This window comes from Bombina bombina, chromosome 3 (assembly GCF_027579735.1).
Source record: "Bombina bombina isolate aBomBom1 chromosome 3, aBomBom1.pri, whole genome shotgun sequence".
Classification (NCBI taxonomy): Eukaryota; Metazoa; Chordata; class Amphibia; order Anura; family Bombinatoridae; genus Bombina; species Bombina bombina.
This window is the reverse complement of record NC_069501.1, coordinates 519,718,194-519,736,855: the sequence shown is the minus strand read 5'-3', so window position 1 is coordinate 519,736,855 and position 18,662 is coordinate 519,718,194.

The following is an 18,662-nucleotide window of genomic DNA, read 5'->3' as shown; positions in this document are numbered from 1 at the left end:
TTTTGAGCCCTCCAGAGATGTCCTGGATCATGCAGAGGGAAGCTGAATGTCTCTGTCAGTATTTTTAGCTGCACAGAAAAGCACTAAAAAAGGCCCCTCCCACTCATATTACAACAGTGGAAAGCCTAAGGAAACTGTTACTAGGCAAAATTCAAGCCAGCCATGTGGAAAAAAACTAGGCCCCAATAAGTTTTATCACCAAATACATATAAAAACAATTAAACATGCCAGCAAACGTTTTATATTACATTTTTATAAGAGTATGTATCTCTATTAATAAGCCTGATACCAGTCGCTATCACTGCATTTAAGGCTTTACTTACATTAGTTCGGTATCAGCAGCATTTTCTAGCAAATTCCATCCCTAGAAATGTGTTAACTGCACATACCTTATTGCAGGAAAACCTGCACACCATTCCCCCTCTGAAGTTACCTCACTCCTCAGAATATGTGAGAACAGCCATGGATCTTAGTTACTTCTGCTAAGATCATAGAAAACACAGGCAGATTCTTCTTCTAAATACTGCCTGAGATAAACAGTACACTCCGGCACCATTTAAAAATAACAAACTTTTGATTGAAGAATAAACTAAGTATAAAACACCACACTCCTCTTACGACCTCCATCTTGGTTGAGGCTTGCAAGAGAATGACTAGATATGACAGTTAGGGGAGGAGCTATATAGCAGCTCTGCTGTGGGTGATCCTCTTGCAACTTCCTGTTGGGAAGGAGAATATCCCACAAGTAATGGATGATCCGTGGACTGGATACACTTAACAAGAGAAAAGTGTGTTTTTTTTCCATTTTCTTCTCATATTTTATAAAAATTTTTACAGTAAATTATAAGATATGATGAAAATAATGGTATCTTTAGAAAGTCCATTTAATGGTGATAAAAACGGTATATAATATGTGTGGGTACAGTAAATGAGTAAGAGGAAAATTACAGCTAAACACAAACACCGCAAAAATGTAAAAATACACTTGGTCCCAAACGGACAGAAAATGGAAAAGTGCTGTGGTCATTAAGGGGTTAAGGATTTTTTCTCAAAACTCTAAATTAGCCACAGGTAAAGGATACGACTTCTTAAACCTAGAAGAAGGGTTAAAAGAAGAACCAGGCTTAGACCATTCTTTAGTAATCATATCAGAGACAGCATCTTGAATAGGAAAAACCTCAGGAGCAACCTTTGGAGGTTTAAAAACATAATTTATGTAAGAACGTACCTGATAAATTCATTTCTTTCATATTGGCAAGAGTCCATGAGCTAGTGACGTATGGGATATACATTCCTACCAGGAGGGGCAAAGTTTCCCAAACCTCAAAATGCCTATTAATACACCCCTCACCACACCCACAATTCAGTTTAACGAATAGCCAAGAAGTGGGGTGATAAGAAAGGCGCAAAAGCATCAACAAAGAATTGAAATAATTGTGCGTTATACAAAAAAATCATAACCACAACAAAAAAGGGTGGGTCTCATGGACTCTTGCCAATATGAAAGAAATTAATTTATCAGGTAAGTTCTTACATAAATTATGTTTTATTTCATGTAATTGGCAAGAGTCCATGAGCTAGTGACGTATGGGATAGCAAATACCCAAGATGTGGAACTCCACGCAAGAGTCACTAGAGAGGGAGGGATAAAATAAAGACCACTGAAAACACAATCCACAACCCAAATCAAGAGTTTTAATCTTTATAATGAAAAAAACTGAAATTATAAGCAGAAGAATCAAACTGAAACAGCTGCCTGAAGTACTTTTCTACCAAAAACTGCTTCAGAAGAAGAAAAAACATCAAAATGGTAGAATTTAGTAAAAGTATGCAAATAAGACCAAGTTGCTGCTTTGCAAATCTGATCAACAGAAGCTTCATTCCTAAAAGCCCAGGAAGTAGAAACTGACCTAGTAGAATGAGCCGTAATCCTTTGAGGTGGGGATTTACCCGACTCCACATAAGCATAATGAATCAAAGACTTTAACCAAGACGCCAAAGAAATGGCAGAAGCCTTCTGACCTTTCCTAGAACCAGAAAAGATAACAAATAGACTAGAAGTCTTTCTGAAATCTTTAGTAGCTTCAACATAATATTTCAAAGCTCTTAATATATCCAAAGAATGTAAAGATCTCTCCAGAGAATTCTTAGGATTAGGACACAATGAAGGGACAACAATTTCTCTAATAATGTTGTTAGAATTCACAACTTTAGGTAAAAAATTAAATGAAGTCCGCAACACTGCCTTATCTTGATGAAAAATCAGAAAAGGAGATTCACAAGAAAGAGCAGATAACTCAGAAACTCTTCTAGCAGAAGAGATGGCCAAAAGGAACAAAACTTTCCAGGAAAGTAATTTAATATCCAGAGAATGCATAAATTCAAACGAAGGACCCTGTGAAGCCCTCAGAACCAAATTAAGACTCCAAGGAGGAGAGATTGACTTAATGACAGGCTTGATACGAACCAAAGCCTGTACAAAACAATGAATATCAGGATGATTAGCAATCTTTCTGTGAAAAAGAACAGAAAGAGCAGAGATTTGTCCTTTCAAGGAACTTGCAGACAAACCCTTATCCAAACCATCCTGAAGAAACTGTAGAATTCTAGGAATTCTAAAAGAATGCCAAGAGAATTTATGAGAAGAACACCAAGAAATGTAAGTCTTCCAAACTCGGTGGTAAATCTTTCTAGACACAGATTTACGAGCCTGTAACATAGTATTAATCACTGAGTCAGAGAAACCTCTATGACTAAGTATTAAGCATTCAATCTCCATACCTTCAAATTTAATGATAGAAGGTCTGGCCTTAACGGAAGTGTCCAAGGTTGGCAACTGGCTATCCGAACGAGATCCGCATACCAAAACCTGTGTGGCCATGCTGGAGCCACCAGCAGTACAAACGAACGCTCCATTAGGATTTTGGAAATCACTTTTGGAAGAAGAACTAGAGGCGTAAAGTTATAAGCAGGTTGATAATTCCAAGGAAGTGACAACGTGTCCACCGCTTCCGCCTGAGGATCCCTGGATCTGGACAGATACCTGGGAAGTTTTTTGTTTAGACGAGAAGCCATCAGATCTATTTCTGGAAGTCCCCAGATTTGAACAATCTGAAGAAATACCTCTGGCTGAAGAGACCATTCGCCCGGATGTAACGTCTGGCGACTGAGATAATCCGCTTCCCAATTGTCTATACCTGGGATGTGAACCGCAGAGATTAGACAGGAGCTGGATTCCGCCCATACCAGTATCCGAGATACATCTTTCATAGCCTGAGGACTGTGAATCCTACCTTGATGATTGACATACGCCACGGTTGTGACATTGTCTGTCTGAAAACAAATAAAAGATTCTCTCTTCAGAAGAGGCCAGAACTGAAGAGCTCTGAAAATCGCACAGAGTTCCAAAATATTGATTGGTAATCTCGCCTCCTGAGATTCCCAAACCCCCTGCGCTGTCAGAGATCCCCATACAGCTCCCCAACCTGAAAGACTCGCATCTGTTGAGATTACAGTCCAGGTTGGATGAACAAAAACACAATTTATGCTTACTTGATAAATTTATTTCTCTTGTGGTGTATCCAGTCCACGGATCATCCATTACTTGTGGGATATTCTCCTTCCCAACAGGAAGTTGCAAGAGGACAACCACAGCAGAGCTGCTATATAGCTCCTCCCCTAACTGCCATATCCAGTCATTCGACCGAAACAAGCCGAGAAAGGAGAAACCATAGGGTGCAGTGGTGACTGTAGTTTAATCTAAAATTTTGACCTGCCTTAAAATGACAGGGCGGGCTGTGGACTGGATACAACACAAGAGAAATAAATTTATCAGGTAAAGCATAAATTGTGTTTTCTCTTGTAAGGTGTATCCAGTCCACGGATCATCCATTACTTGTGGGATACCAATACCAAAGCTAAAGTACACGGATGAAGGGAGGGACAAGGCAGGTACTTAAATGGAAGGTACCACTGCCTGTAAAACCTCTCTCCCAAAAATAGCCTCCGAAGAAGCAAAAGTATCAAATTTGTAGAATTTGGAAAAGTATGAAGCGAAGACCAAGTCGCCGCCTTGCAAATCTGTTCAACAGAAGCCTCATTTTTAAAGGCCCAAGTGGAAGCCACAGCTCTAGTAGAATGAGCTGTAATCCTTTCAGGAGGCTGCTGTCCAGCAGTCTCATAGGCTAAGCGGATTATGCTTCTTAGCCAAAAAGAAAGAGAGGTTGCCGAAGCCTCTTGACCTATTCTCTGTCCAGAGTAAACCACAAACAAAGCAGATGTTTGACGAAAATCTTTAGTAGCTTGTAAGTAAAACTTTAAAGCACGAACCACGTCCAGATTATGTAAAAGACGTTCCTTCTTTGAAGAAGGATTAGGACACAATGATGGAACAACAATCTCTTGATTGATATTCTTAGTAGATACCACCTTAGGCAAAAACCCAGGTTTTGTACGCAGAACTACCTTATCTGCAAGGAAGATCAGATAAGGAGAATCACATTGTAAAGCAGATAACTTGGAGACTCTACGAGCCAAGGAAATAGCCATCACAAAAAGAACTTTCCAAGATAAAAGCTTGATATCTATGGAATGAAGAGGTTCAAACGGAACCCATTGAAGAACTTTAAGAACCAAATTAAAGCTCCATGGGTGAGCAACAGGTTTAAACACAGGCTTGATTCTAACCAACGCCTGAACGTCTGGAACGTCTTGGAGAAAAGATAATATCCTGGGAATCCTGACCTTACTCCATGAGTAGCCCTTGGATTCACACCAATAAAGATATTTACGCCATATCTTATGGTAGATTTTACTGGTAACAGGCTTTCGTGCCTGTATTAAGGTATCAATGACAGACTCGGAGAAGCCACGCTTTGATCAAATCAAGCGTTCAATCTCCATGCAGTCAGTCTCAGAGAAATTAGATTTGGATGATTGAAAGGACCTTGAAGTAGGTGGTCTCGTCTCAGAGGCAGAGTCCAAGGTGGAAAGGATGACATGTCTACTAGGTCTGCATACCAGGTCCTGCGTGGCCACGCAGGCGCTATCAAAATCACTGATGCTCTCTCCTGCTTGATTTTGGCAATCAGTCGAGGGAGCAGAGGAAACGGTGGAAACACGTAAGCCAGGTTGAAAGACCAAGGCGCTGCTAGAGCATCTACCAGCATCGCTTCCGGGTCCCTGGATCTGGATCCGTAATAAGGAAGCTTGGCGTTCTGGCGAGACGCCATGAGATCCAGTTCTGGTTTGCCCCAACGATGAATCAATTGAGCAAACACCTCCGGATGGAGTTCCCACTCCCCCGGTTGAAAAGTCTGACGACTTAGAAAATCCGCCTCCCAGTTCTCTACACCTGGGATATGGATCGCTGATAGGTAGCAAGAGTGTTTCTCTGCCCAGCGAATTATTTTGGAGACTTCTAACATCGCTAAGGAACTCCTTGTTCCCCCTTGATGGTTGATGTAAGCCACAGTCGTGATGTTGTCCTACTGAAATCTGATGAACCTCAGGGTTGTTAACTGAGGCCAAGCCTGAAGAGCATTGAATATTGCCCTCAATTCCAGAATATTTATTGGGAGGAGTTTCTCCTCCTGAGTCCACAATCCCTGAGCCTTCAGGGAGTTCCAGACTGCACCCCAACCTAGAAGGCTGGCATCTGTCATTACAATTGTCCAATCGGGCCTGCGAAAGGTCATACCTTTGGACAGATGGACCCGAGATAGCCACCAGAGAAGAGAATCTCTGGTCTCTTGATCCAGATTTAGTAGAGGGGACAAATCTGTGTAATCCCCATTCCACTGACTGAGCATGCATAGTTGCAGCGGTCTGAGATGTAGGCAAGCAAACGGAACTATGTCCATTGCCGCTACCATTAAGCCGATTACCTCCATGCACTGAGCCACCGAAGGGCGCTGAATAGAATGGAGAACACGGCAAGAATTTAGAAGTTTTGATAACCTGGACTCCGTCAGGTAAATTTTCATTTCTACAGAATCTATCAGAGTCCCTATGAAGGAGACTCTTGTGAGTGGGGACAGAGAACTCTTTTCCTCGTTCACTTTCCACCCGTGCGACCTCAGAAATGCCAGAACTATGTCCGTATGGGACTTGGCAATTTGGAAATTTGACGCCTTTATCAGGATGTCGTCTAGATAAGAGGCCACTGCTATGCCCCGCGGCCTTAGAACTGCCAGAAGCGACCCCAAAACCTTTGTAAAAATTCTTGGGGCTGTAGCCAACCCGAAGGGAAGAGCCACAAACTGGTAATGCCTGTGCAGAAAGGCAAACCTTAGAAACCGATGATGATCTTTGTGTATCGGAATGTGAAGGTAAGCATCCTTTAGATCCAACGTAGTCATATATTGACCCTCCTGGATCATAGGTAGGATGGTCCGAATAGTTTCCATTTTGAATGATGGAACTCTGAGGAATTTGTTTAAGAGCTTTAGATCCAAGATTGGTCTGAAGGTTCCCTCTTTTTTGGGAACCACAAACAGATTTGAGTAAAAACATAATTTATGCAAGAACTTACCTGATAAATTCATTTCTTTCATATTAGCAAGAGTCCATGAGCTAGTGACGTATGGGATATACATTCCTACCAGGAGGGGCAAAGTTTCCCAAACCTCAAAATGCCTATAAATACACCCCTCACCACACCCACAAATCAGTTTAACGAATAGCCAAGAAGTGGGGTGATAAGAAAAAAGTGCGAAGCATAAATATAAGGAATTGGAATAATTGTGCTTTATATAAAAAAATCATAACCACCACAAAAAAAGGGTGGGCCTCATGGACTCTTGCTAATATGAAAGAAATGAATTTATCAGGTAAGTTCTTACATAAATTATGTGTTCTTTCATGTAATTAGCAAGAGTCCATGAGCTAGTGACGTATGGGATAATGACTACCCAAGATGTGGATCTTCCACGCAAGAGTCACTAGAGAGGGAGGGATAAAATAAAGACAGCCAATTCTGCTGAAAAAAATCCACACCCAAATATAAAGTTTAAATCTTATAAAGAAAACAACTGAAAATATAAGCAGAAGATTCAAACTGAAACAGCTGCCTGAAGTACTTTTCTACCAAAGACAGCTTCAGAAGAAGAAAACACATCAAAATGGTAGAATTTAGTAAAAGTATGCAAAGAAGACCAAGTTGCTGCTTTGCAAATCTGATCAACCGAAGCTTCATTCCTAAACGCCCAGGAAGTAGAAACTGACCTAGTAGAATGAGCTGTAATCCTTTGAGGCGGAGTTTTACCCGACTCGACATAAGCATGATGAATTAAAGATTTCAACCAAGATGCCAAAGAAATGGCAGAGGCCTTCTGACCTTTCCTAGAACCGGAAAAGATAACAAATAGACTAGAAGTCTTTCTGAAATTCTTAGTAGCTTCAACATAATATTTCAAAGCTCTAACTACATCCAAAGAATGCAATGATTTCTCCTTAGAATTCTTAGGATTAGGACATAATGAAGGAACCACAATTTCTCTACTAATGTTGTTGGAATTCACAACCTTAGGTAAAAATTTAAAAGAAGTTCGCAACACCGCCTTATCCTGGTGAAAAATCAGAAAAGGAGACTCACAAGAAAGAGCAGATAATTCAGAAACTCTTCTGGCAGAAGAGATGGCCAAAAGGAACAAAACTTTCCAAGAAAGTAATTTAATGTCCAATGAATGCATAGGTTCAAATGGAGGAGCTTGAAGAGCCCTCAGAACCAAATTCAAACTCCAAGGAGGAGAAATTGACTTAATGACAGGTTTTATTACGAACCAAAGCTTGTACAAAACAATGAATATCAGGAAGATTAGCAATCTTTCTGTGAAAAAGAACAGAAAGAGCAGAGATTTGTCCTTTCAAGGAACTTGCAGACAAACCTTATCCAAACCATCCTGAAGAAACTGTAAAATTCTCGGAATTCTAAAAGAATGCCAGGAAAAATGATGAGAAAGACACCAAGAAATATAAGTCTTCCAGACTCTATAATATATCCACACTCTATAATATATCTCCCTAGATACAGATTTACGAGCCTGTAACATTGTATTAATCACAGAGTCAGAGAAACCTCTTTGACTAAGAATCAAGCGTTCAATCTCCATACCATTAAATTTAAGGATTTGAGATCCTGATGGAAAAAAAGGACCTTGCGACAGAAGGTCTGGCCTTAACGGAAGAGTCCACGGTTGGCAAGAGGCCATCCGGACAAGATCCGCATACCAAAACCTGTGAGGCCATGCTGGAGCTACCAGCAGAACAAACGAGCATTCCTTCAGAATTTTGGAGATTACTCTAGGAAGAAGAAATAGAGGCGGAAAGATATAGGCAGGATGATACTTCCAAGGAAGTGACAATGCATCCACTGCTACCGCTTGAGGATCCCTGGATCTGGACAGATACCTGGGAAGTTTCTTGTTTAGATGAGAGGCCATCAAATCTATTTCTGGAAGTTCCCACATTTGAACAATCTGAAGAAATACCTCTGGGTGAAGAGACCATTCGCCCGGATGTAACGTTAGGCGACTGAGATAATCCGCTTCCCAATTGTCTATACCTGGGATATGAACCGCAGAAACTAGACAGGAGCTGGATTCCGCCCATAACAGAATTCGAGATACTTCTTTCATAGCCAGAGGACTGTGAGTCCCTCCTTGATGATTGATGTATGCCACAGTTGTAACATTGTCTGTCTGAAAACAAATGAACGATTCTCTCTTTAGAAGAGGCCAAGACTGAAGAGCTCTGAAAATTGCTCGGAGTTCCAAAATATTGATCGGTAATCTCACCTCCTGAGATTCCCAAACCCCTTGTGCTGTCAGAGACCCCCACACAGCTCCACAACCTGTAAGACTTGCATCTGTTGAAATTACAGTCCAGGTCGGAAGAACAAAAGAAGCCCCCTGAACTAAACGATGGTGATCTGTTCACCACGTCAGAGAGTGTCGTACAATCGGTTTTAAAGATATTAATTGAGATATCTTTGTGTAACACTGAATCTATCTGGAAACCTAAAAAGGTTACCTGTGTCTGAGGAATCAATGAACTTTTTGGTAAATTGATCCTCCAACCATGATGTTGAAGAAAAAACATAATTTATGTAAGAACTTACCTGATAAATTCATTTCTTTCATATTAGCAAGAGTCCATGAGCTAGTGACATATGGGATATACATTCCTACCAGGAGGTGCAAAGTTTCCCAAACCTCAAAATGCCTATAAATACACCCCTCACCACACCCACAATTCAGTTTAACGAATAGCCAAGAAGTGGGGTGAAAAAAAAGTGCGAAAGCATATAAAATAAGGAATTGGAATAATTGTGCTTTATACAAAAATCATAACCACCCCAAAAAAGGGCGGGCCTCATGCACTCTTGCTAATATGAAAGAAATGAATTTATCAGGTAAGTTCTTACATAAATTATGTTTTCTTTCATGTAATTAGCAAGAGTCCATGAGCTAGTGAGGTATGGGATAATGATTACCCAAGATGTGGATCTTTCCACGCAAGAGTCACTAGAGAGGGAGGGATAAAATAAAGACAGCCAATTCCTGCTGAAAATAATCCACACCCAAAATAAAGTTTAATGAAAAACATAAGCAGAAGATTCAAACTGAAACCGCTGCCTGAAGTACTTTTCTACCAAAAACTGCTTCAGAAGAAGAAAATGCATCAAAATGGTAGAATTTAGTAAAAGTATGCAAAGAGGACCAAGTTGCTGCTTTGCAAATCTGATCAATCGAAGCTTCATTCCTAAACGCCCAGGAAGTAGAAACTGACCTAGTAGAATGAGATGTAATCCTTTGAGGCGGAGATTTACCCGACTCAACATAGGCAAGATGAATTAAAGATTTCAACCAAGATGCCAAAGAAATGGCAGAAGCTTTCTGGCCTTTTCTAGAACCAGAAAAGATAACAAATAAACTAGAAGTCTTTCGGAAAGACTTAGTAGCTTCAACATAATATTTCAAAGCTCTAACAACATCCAAAGAATGCAATGATTTCTCCTTAGAATTCTTAGGATTAGGACATAATGAAAGAACCACAATTTCCCTACTAATGTTGTTAGAATTCACAACTTTAGGTAAAAATTCAAAAGAAGTTCGCAACACTGCCTTATCATGATGAAAAATCAGAAAAGGAGACTCACAAGAAAGAGCAGATAATTCAGAAACTCTTCTGGCAGAAGAGATTGCCAAAAGGAACAAAACTTTCCAAGAAAGTAATTTAATGTCCAATGAATGCATAGGTTCAAACGGAGGAGCTTGAAGAGCCCCCAGAACCAAATTCAAACTCCAAGGAGGAGAAATTGACTTAATGACAGGTTTTATACGAACCAAAGCTTGTACAAAACAATGAATATCAGGAAGATTAGCAATCTTTCTGTGAAAAAGAACAGAAAGAGCAGAGATTTGTCCTTTCAAAGAACTTGCGGATAAACCTTTATCTAAACCATCCTGAAGAAACTGTAAAATTCTCGGAATTCTAAAAGAATGCCAAGAAAAAATGATGAGAAAGACACCAAGAAATATAAGTCTTCCAGACTCTATAATATATCTCTCTGGATACAGATTTACGAGCCTGTAACATAGTATTAATCACAGAGTCAGAGAAACCTCTTTGACCAAGAATCAAGCGTTCAATCTCCATACCTTTAAATTTAAGGATTTGAGATCCTGATGGAAAAAAGGACCTTGCGACAGAAGGTCTGGTCATAGCGGAAGAGTCCACGGATGGCAAGAGGCCATCCGGACAAGATCCGCATACCAAAACCTGTGAGGCCATGCCGGAGCTACCAGCAGAACAAACGAGCATTCCTTCAGAATCTTGGAGATTACTCTTGGAAGAAGAACTAGAGGTGGAAAGATATAAGCAGGATGATACTTCCAAGGAAGTGATAATGCATCCACTGCTTCCGCCTGAGGATCCCGGGATCTGGACAGATACCTGGGAAGTTTCTTGTTTAGATGAGACGCCATCAGATCTATTTCTGGAAGCTCCCACATTTGAACAATCTGAAGAAACACCTCTGGGTGAAGAGACCATTCGCCCGGATGCAACGTTTGGCGACTGAGATAATCCGCTTCCCAATTGTCTATACCTGGGATATGAACCGCAGAGATTAGACAGGAGCTGGATTCCGCCCAAACCAGAATTCGAGATACTTCTTTCATAGCCAGAGGACTGTGAGTCCCTCCTTGATGATTGATGTATGCCACAGTAGTGACATTGTCTGTCTGAAAACAAATGAACGATTCTCTCTTCAGAAGAGGCCAAGACTGAAGAGCTCTGAAAATTGCACGGAGTTCCAAAATATTGATCGGTAATCTCAACTTCTGAGATTCCAAAACTCCTTGTGCCGTCAGAGATCCCCACACAGCTCCCCAACCTGTGAGACTTGCATCTGTTGAAATTACAGTCCAGGTCGGAAGCACAAAAGAAGCCCCCTGAATTAAACGATGGTGATCTGTCCACCACGTTAGAGAGTGTCGTACAATCGGTTTTAAAGATATTAATTGAGATATCTTTGTGTAATCCTTGCACCATTGATTCAGCATACAGAGCTGAAGAGGTCGCATGTGAAAACGAGCAAAGGGGATCGCGTCCGATGCAGCAGTCATAAGACCTAGAATTTCCATGCATAAGGCTACCGAAGGGAATGATTGTGACTGAAGGTTTCGACAAGCTGAAATCAATTTTAGACGTCTCTTGTCTGTTAAAGACAGAGTCATGGACACTGAATCTATCTGGAAACCCAGAAAAGTTACCCTTGTCTGAGGAATCAATGAACTTTTTGGTGAATTGATCCTCCAACCATGATCTTGAAGAAACAACACAAGTCGATTCGTATGAGATTCTGCTAAATGTAAAGACTGAGCAAGTACCAAGATATCGTCCAAATAAGGAAATACCACAATACCCTGTTCTCTGATTACAGACAGAAGGGCACCGAGAACCTTTGTAAAAAATCTTGGAGCTGTAGCTAGGCCAAACGGCAGAGCCACAAACTGGTAATGCTTGTCCAGAAAAGAGAATCTCAGGAACTGATAATGATCTGGATGAATCGGAATATGCAGATATGCATCCTGTAAATCTATTGTGGACATAAAATGCCCTTGCTGAACAAAAGGCAAGATAGTCCTTACAGTTACCATTTTGAACGTTGGTATCCTTACATAACGATTCAATATTTTTAGATCCAGAACTGGTCTGAAGGAATTCTCCTTCTTTGGTACAATGAAGAGATTTGAATAAAACCCCATCCCCTGTTCCAGAACTGGAACTGGCATAATTACTCCAGCCAACTCTAGATCTGAAACACAATTCAGAAATGCTTGAGCTTTCACTGGATTTACTGGGACACGGGAAAGAAAAAATCTCTTTGCAGGAGGTCTCATCTTGAAACCAATTCTGTACCCTTCTGAAACAATGTTCTGAATCCAAAGATTGTGAACAGAATTGATCCAAATTTCTTTGAAAAAACGTAACCTGCCCCCTACCAGCTGAGCTGGAATGAGGGCCGCACCTTCATGTGGACTTAGAAGCAGGCTTTGCCTTTCTAGAAGGCTTGGATTTATTCCAGACTGGAGATGGTTTCCAAACTGAAACTGCTCCTGAGGATGAAGGATCAGGCTTTTGTTCTTTGTTGAAACGAAAGGAACGAAAACGATTATTAGCCCTGTTTTTACCCTTAGATTTTTTATCCTGTGGTAAAAAAGTTCCTTTCCCACCAGTAACAGTTGAGATAATGGAATTCAACTGAGAACCAAATAATTTGTTACCCTGGAAAGAAATGGAAAGTAGAGTTGATTTAGAAGCCATATCAGCATTCCAAGTTTTAAGCCATAAAGCTCTTCTAGCTAAAATAGCTAGAGACATAAACCTGACATCAACTCTGATAATATCAAAAATGGCATCACAGATAAAATTATTAGCATGCTGAAGAAGAAGAATAATATTATGAGAATCATGATCTGTTACTTGTTGTGCTAAAGTCTCCAACCAAAAAGTTGAAGCTGCAGCAACATCAGCCAAAGATATAGCAGGTCTAAGAAGATTACCTGAACACAGATAAGCTTTTCTTAGAAAGGATTCAATTTTCCTATCTAAAGGATCTTTAAACGAAGTACCATCTGACGTACGAATAGTAGTACGTTTAGCAAGGGTAGAAATAGCCCCATCGACTTTAGGGATTTTGTCCCAAAATTCTAATCTGTCAGACGGCACAGGATATAATTGCTTAAAACGTTTAGAAGGAGTAAATGAATTACCCAATTTATCCCATTCTCTGGAAATTACTTCAGAAATAGCATTAGGAACAGGAAAAACTTCTGGAATAACCACAGGAGATTTAAATACCTTATCTAAACGTTTAGAATTAGTATCAAGAGGACCAGAATCCTCTATTTCTAAAGCAATTAGTACTTCTTTAAGTAAAGAACGAATAAATTCCATTTTAAATAAATATGAAGATTTATCAGCATCAATCTCTGAGACAGAATCCTCTGAACCAGAAGAGTCATCAGAATCAGAATGATGATGTTCATTTAAAAATTCATCTGTAAAGAGAGAAGTTTTAAAAGATTTTTTATGTTTACTAGAAGGAGAAATAACAGACATAGCCTTCTTGATGGATTCAGAAACAAAATCTCTTATGTTATCAGGAACATTCTGCACCTTAGATGTTGAGGGAACTGCAACAGGCAATGGTACATTACTAAAGGAAATATTATCTGCTTTAACAAGTTTGTCATGACAATTAATACAAACAACAGCCGGAGGAATAGCTACCAAAAGTTTACAGCAGATACACTTAGCTTTGGTAGTTCCAGCACTAGACAGCGATTCAAAAATGACGCCACATCCGGAACGCCGACATTTTTGGCGCAAAAGGACGTCAAAAAAAAAATGACGCAACTTCCGGCGACACGTATGACGCCGGAAACGGAAAAGATTTTTTGCGCCAAAAAAGTCCGCGCCAAGAATGACGCAATAAAATGAAGCATTTTCAGCCCCCGCGAGCCTAACAGCCCACAGGGAAAAAAAGTCAAATTTTTAAGGTAAGAAAAAATGATTGATTCAAATGCATTATCCCAAATATGAAACTGACTGTCTGAAAATAAGGAATGTTGAACATTCTGAGTCAAGGCAAATAAATGTTTGAATACATATATTTAGAACTTTATAAATAAAGTGCCCAACCATAGCTTAGAGTGTCACAGAAAATAAGATTTACTTACCCCAGGACACTCATCTACATGTTTGTAGAAAGCCAAACCAGTACTGAAACGAAAATCAGCAGAGGTAATGGTATATAAATAAGAGTATATCGTCGATCTGAAAAGGGAGGTAAGAGATGAATCTCTACGACCGATAACAGAGAACCTATGAAATAGACCCCGTAGAAGGAGATCACTGCATTCAAATAGGCAATACTCTCCTCACATCCCTCTGAGATTCACTGCACGCTGAGAGGAAAACCGGGCTCCAACTTGCTGCGGAGCGCATATCAACGTAGAATCTAGCACAAACTTACTTCACCACCTCCATAGGAGGCAAAGTTTGTAAAACTGAATTGTGGGTGTGGTGAGGGGTGTATTTATAGGCATTTTGAGGTTTGGGAAACTTTGCCCCTCCTGGTAGGAATGTATATCCCATACGTCACTAGCTCATGGACTCTTGCTAATTACATGAAAGAAAACACAAGTCGATTCGTATGAGATTCTGCTAAATGTGAAGACTGAGCAAGTACCAAGATATCGTCCAAATAAGGAAATACCACAATACCCTGTGCTCTGATTACAGACAGAAGGGCACCGAGAACCTTCGTAAAAATTCTTGGAGCTGTAGCTAGGCCAAACGGCAGAGCCACAAACTGGTAATGCTTGTCTAGGAAAGAGAATCTCAGAAACTGATAGTGATCTGGATGAATCGGAATATGCAGATATGCATTATGTAAATCTATTGAAGACATATAATGCCCTTGCTGAACAAAAGGCAGGATAGTCCTTACAGTTACCATTTTGAATGTTGGTATCCTTACATAACGATTCAATATTTTTAGATACAGAACTGGTCTGAAGGAATTCTCCTTCTTTGGTACAATGAAGAGATTTGAATAAAACCCCCGTCCCTGTTCCAGAACTGGAACTGGCATAATTACTCCAGCCAACTCTAGATCTGAAACACATTTCAGAAATGCTTGAGCCTTCGCTGGGTTACTGGGACACGGGAAAGAAAAAATCTCTTTGCAGGAGGCCTTATCTTGAAGCAAATTCTGTACCCTTCTGAAACAATGTTCTGAATCCAAAGATTGTGAACGGAATTGATCGAAATTTCTTTGAAAAAATGTAATCTGCCCCCTACCAGCTGAGCTGGAATGAGGGCCGCACCTTCATGTGGAATTAGGAGCTGGCTTTGATTTTCTAAAAAGCTTGGATTTATTCCAGACTGGAGATGGTTTCCAAACTGATACCGCTCCTGAGGATGAAGGATCAGGTTTTTGTTCCTTGTTGTGACGAAAGGAACGAAAAACGATTATTAGACCTAAATTTACCTTTAGATTTTTTATCCTGTGGTAAAAAAGTTCCTTTCCCTCCAGTAACAGTTGAGATAATAGAATCCAACTGAGAACCAAACAATTTATTACCCTGGAAAGAAAGGGAAAGCAGAGTAGATTTAGAAGACATACCAGCATTCCAAGTTTTAAGCCATAAAGCTCTTCTAGCTAAAATAGCTAGAGACATATACCTGACATCAACTCTAATGATATCAAAGATGGCATCACAAATAAAATTATTAGCATGTTGTAGAAGAATAATAATGCTATGAGAATTATGATCTGTTACTTGTTGCGCTAAATCTTCTAACCAAAAAGTTGAAGCTGCAGCAACATCCGCTAAAGATATAGCAGGTCTAAGAAGATTACCTGAACACAAGTAAGCTTTTCTTAGAAAGGATTCAATTTTCCTATCTAAAGGATCCTTAAAGGAAGTACTGTCTGCCGTAGGAATAGTAGTACGCTTAGCAAGAGTAGAGACAGCCCCATCAACCTTAGGGATTTTGTCCCAAAACTCTAATCTGTCAGATGGCACAGGATATAATTGCTTAAAACGTTTAGAAGGAGTAAATGAATTACCCAAATTATTCCATTCCCTGGAAATTACTTCAGAAATAGCACTAGGGACAGGAAAAACTTCTGGAATAACTACAGGAGATTTAAAAACCTTATCTAAACGTTTAGATTTAGTATCAAGAGGACCAGAATCCTCAATTTCTAATGCAATTAGGACTTCTTTAAGTAAAGAACGAATAAATTCCATTTTAAATAAATATGAAGATTTATCAGCATCAACCTCTGAGACAGAATGCTCTGAACCAGAAGAACCATTATCAGAATCAGAATGATGATGTTCATTTAAAAATTCATCTGAAAAATGAGAAGTTTTAAAAGACTTTTTTACGTTTACTAGAAGGAGAAATAACAGACATAGCCTTCTTAATGGATTTAGAAACAAAATCTCTTATGTTATCAGGAACACTCTGAGTATTAGATGTTGACGGAACAGCAACAGGTAATGTAACAGTACTAAAGGAAATATTATCTGCATTAACAAGTTTGTCATGACAAACAGTACAAACAACAGCTGGAGGAACAGATACCATAAGTTTATAGCAGATACACTTAGCTTTGGTAGCTCCAGCCCCAGGCAGCGATTTTCCAGAAGTATCTTCTGACTCAGTTTCAACGTGGGACATCTTGCAATATGTAATAGAAAAAACAACATATAAAGCAAAATTGATCAAATTCCTTAAATAACAGTTTCAGGAATGGGAAAAAATGCCAGTGAACAAGCTTCTAGCAACCAGAAGCAATAAATAATGAGACTTAAATAATGTGGAGACAATAGTGACGCCCATATTTTTTTAGAACCAAAAATGACGCCCACATTATTTGGCGCCTAAATGCTTTTGGCGCCAAAAATGACGCCACATCCGGAACGCCGACATTTTTGGCGCAAAAGAACGTCAAAAATGACGCAACTTCCGGCGACACGTATGACGCCGGAAACAGAAAAAAAAATTTGCGCCAAAAAAGTCTGCGCCAAGAATGACGCAATAAAATGAAGCATTTTCAGCCCCCGCGAGCCTAACAGCCCACAGGGAAAAAGTCAAATTTTAAGGTAAGAAAAAAATGATTTACTCATATGCATTATCCCAAATATGAAACTGACTGTCTGAAAATAAGGAATGTTGAACATCCTGAGTCAAGGCAAATAAATGTTTGAATACATATATTTAGAACTTTATAAAAAAGTGCCCAACCATAGCTTAGAGTGTCACAGAAAATAAGACTTACTTACCCCAGGACACTCATCTACATGTTGTAGAAAGCCAAACCAGTACTGAAACGAAAATCAGCAGAGGTAATGGTATATAAATAAGAGTATATCGTCGATCTGAAAAGGGAGGTAAGAGATGAATCTCTACGACCGATAACAGAGAACCTATGAAATAGACCCCGTAGAAGGAGATCATTGAATTCAAATAGGCAATACTCTCCTCACATCCCTCTGACATTCACTGCACGCTGAGAGGAAAACCGGGCTCCAACCTGCTGCAGAGCGCATATCAACGTAGAATCTAGCACAAACTTACTTCACCACCTCCATAGGAGGCAAAGTTTGTAAAACTGATTTGTGGGTGTGGTGAGGGGTGTATTTATAGGCATTTTGAGGTTTGGGAAACTTTGCCCCTCCTGGTAGGAATGTATATCCCATACGTCACTAGCTCATGGACTCTTGCTAATTACATGAAAGAAATTCCTGTCCCTGTTCCTCCTTTGGAACTGGATGGATCACTCCCATAACTAGGAGGTCTTGCACACAGTGTAAGAATGCCTCTTTCTTTATCTGGTTGACAGATAATCGTGAAAGGTGAAATCTCCCTTGTGGAGGAGAAGCCTTGAAGTCCAGAAGATACCCCTGAGATATAATCTCCAACGCCCAGGGATCCTAAACATCTCTTGCCCCGTTACCGGATAGGGGGCCATTCCTTCATGCTGCCTTAGAGGCAGCAGCAGGCTTTTTGGCCTGCCTGCCTTTGTTCCAGGACTGGTTAGGTTTCCAGGCCATCTTGGACTGAGCAAAAGTTCCCTCTTGTTTTTTAGCAGAGGAAGTTGATGCTGCACTTGCCTTGAAGTTTCGAAAGGCACGAAAATTAGACTGCTTGGCCCTTGATTTGGACCTGTCCTGAGGAAGGGCATGACCTTTACCTCCAGTAATGTCAGCAATAATTTCCTTCAAACCAGGCCCGAATAGGGTCTGCCCCTTGAAGGGAATGTTAAGTAGTTTAGACTTTGAAGTCACGTCAGCTGACCAAGATTTAAGTCATAGCGCCCTACACGCCTGGATGGCAAATCCAGAATTCTTAGCCGTTAGTTTAGTCAAATGAACAATGGCATCAGAAACAAAAGAATTAGCTAGTTTAAGTGCTCTAAGCTTGTTAAGTATGTCCTCCAATGGAGTCGTTGTCTGTAAAGCCTCTTCCAGAGACTCAAACCAGAACGCCGCAGCAGCAGTGACAGGAGCAATGCATGCAAGGGGCTGCAGGAGAAAACCTTGTTGAATAAACATTTTCTTAAGGTAACCCTC